Raw genomic sequence first — 2693 nt, 5'->3', positions numbered from 1 at the left:
AGCTTTAGAGGAGATGTTTAGGGGAGATGTTTCTACTTTAAAATTAAGAGTAATTTGTTATCAGAGGTGACCATGTCAAAGTAATGTCCATGGCAGAAATGTACAGTTCTAGGATAAAACAAATAATCCAGTTAATGGCATGTATTCAAGCATAAATTATGAACATAATTAAGGAATGATAACAATGTAAGGAATTTACTGTATATTGTTTACAATATTGCAAAAATAGATCTATAGAACAAAAAAAAATGATAATAATAAAAAGGAACAGTAAAAAAGGGGAATCTATTTCAAATCTTTGAGTGAATGTGGTCATTTATCACCACTATTGACACTCACTCATGCTTAAACTCCACCTAAGAATTTGACATAAGATTCATCCAAGTGCATAATCCATTTTTTCCCTCAATTTGCTGAGCAGTGATCTGGTCTACTGTATTCAATATCCAAACTCCCATTTGCTGTCTTGTGCATGTCTTCACAAACACCATCAGTAATGTTTCTAATAGTTAGTGAGCTGTTGAACTGTCAAGGTGATGTGTTTTGTTTCATTATCACTTCGTAACACTTACGAAAGTCAATAGTTTTAGCTTAACAGTTAAGAGTTATGTTTCAACAAGCCATTCGATTTCAGCACTTTTTTTTTCTTTCCAAAATGATCTTGCAAATCTGTGTTTATCATAGCATAAACTTGACACCTGGTCATTAATTGTTTTATAATTCTGATACGGCTTTAGCTATGTCATGCTTAGCTGGTGATAAAATAGTTTTGTTTTTGCAAAAACAAAAGTGTATTTGACAACCAGAATGCAAAGTTGCTCAGATAAAGAAGAATTTTCTTAATATATTATATTATATTATATTATATTATATTATCCTGGTCATTAATTGTTTTATAATTCTGATACGGCTTTAGCTATGTCATGCTTAGCTGGTGATAAAATAGTTTTGTTTTTGCAAAAACAAAAGTGTATTTGACAACCAGAATGCAAAGTTGCTCAGATAAAGAAGAATTTTCTTAATATATTATATTATATTATATTATATTATATTATATTATATTATATTATATTATATTATATTATATTATATTATATTATATTATATTATATTATATTATATTATATTATATTATATTATATTATATTATATTATATTATATTATATTATATTATATTATATTATATTATATTATATTATATTATATTATATTATATTATATCATATTATATATTATATGATTTATTATGAATTACGATATTTGTAATTTAAAATTGGCATCAAAAATGATGTGCATATTTTCATGACAGCATTTAACATGATAATCTTAGTGCAGCATCATTTTACATAAGTCATTCTCAAGCCCACCTGCAAGGACACCAGCGGAGCTGACAAAGGGGTGGGGGGATTGTAAATAGAGTAGAAAAGATAAATCATCAACCTGTGCTGAGGCTTCAAAGAAAGGGGGAGACCTGGAGGTAAATGATGGATGGCCTCCGAGAGCAAGCTGAGAGTTTGATGACTCGAAGTTGCGGTAAATAAAGCTCCTTCTTTTCCCTCAAGGCCTTTGTTTTATCACATTTTCATTTTACCTTTCCACAGAGCTACCGCCCTGTTCCTGATGCCCTCTGTTATGTTATGAGTTGACAGGGTAGCCTTCCTTCTGAAAGAAAAAAAAATGGCCTTTAGTCTTGAGGGGCTCTGCGTACACAGGCTTCACATCCTTCTTGCTTCCCCCATGCTCCCTCTATATTATTAATTAGGTTTCCTTCTGGAGCCACATTATTGCCTTAAACCAAACACTGCCTGCACTGCTCACCATTGAGAACATGTGTGCCTCTTCTGGCTGCTAATGGAAGGGGAGAGAGAAAGAGACTAAAAGATAAGGTGAGCAAGGTAGAGTCAGAGATGTAAAGCGAGACAAAGAGAGAGAGAGAGTGAGCGAATGGGTAGGAAATGTGAGAGGGGAATAAAGCAGAGCTCACTTTCTGTGTGTGTGTGTGTGTGGATATGACAGCGTGTGTAGCTGGCCAATCAGAGCGCACCTCCTGAGCTGCAGCAGGCTGGCAGATTTGGGAGCTCTAGCGGTTCTGTTCTGGACTGGATTGAGCTGCTGCACACATACTCTCTGTGTGACTTAAAAAATGTGGAGGGACGTTAGGAGTGCTCCTCCATATTCCAAAACCTTGTCATCTTTTAAGGAAAGACTGAGAAGGTAAGAGGGCACTCTGTGTGTTTTTTATCTTTATTCATCTGCTGATTGAATCGTGAGTGCTGCCTCTGTTTGTCTGGCTTGTGGTGAGGCTGTATTTAGTGAAAGTCTGAGAGTTGATCTAGTGTACATCTGGTTGTAGACAAAACGGAGCAGTGGGATGAGGGAAGGAAGGCAGTGTCTGTCCATTGATCTGTGCCTCTCATTACTCCAGCACTTTATTGTGGCCACATGCGAATCTTCAAAGCTCTGTCTCACTTTCCAGTGAACAAACAGCACAGCAAGTGCAGCTGTTGAAAGCCCTTGTGTCTGATTCTTTAGTGTTTCTTGATTGCCTTGACAAAAAAGGATTACAACCTTTCTTTCTTTCTTTCTTATATTCTTTCCAAATAGTTTAGTTAGTTTTTTGTTTCATTCAGATAATAAAGAAGAAATGGTTACAGTGGACTTCAAAACATGTGAAAATGCTTGAACATTGTTT

At 34.8% G+C, this 2693-nt stretch overlaps 1 protein-coding gene across 2 annotated transcripts in view; it reads left to right on the top strand.

Moving 5' to 3' along the window:
* The first annotated feature begins 2098 nt into the window (after nucleotides 1–2098).
* The window catches only part of LOC107664087 (cadherin-18-like), a 66789-nt gene continuing 66194 nt past the window's right edge, over nucleotides 2099–2693 (top strand). For both annotated transcript variants that reach the window (XM_016454546.1, XM_016454545.1), the window contains exon 1: nucleotides 2099–2215. The gene's annotated coding sequence lies outside the window, so the exon portion shown is untranslated. The remainder of the gene's footprint in view (nucleotides 2216–2693) is intronic.

This window comes from Sinocyclocheilus anshuiensis, unplaced genomic scaffold, assembly GCF_001515605.1.
Source record: "Sinocyclocheilus anshuiensis isolate Anshui unplaced genomic scaffold, SAMN03320099.WGS_v1.1 scaffold23, whole genome shotgun sequence".
NCBI lineage: Eukaryota > Metazoa > Chordata > Actinopteri > Cypriniformes > Cyprinidae > Sinocyclocheilus > Sinocyclocheilus anshuiensis.
This window is presented reverse-complemented; position numbering and strand designations above follow the sequence as displayed.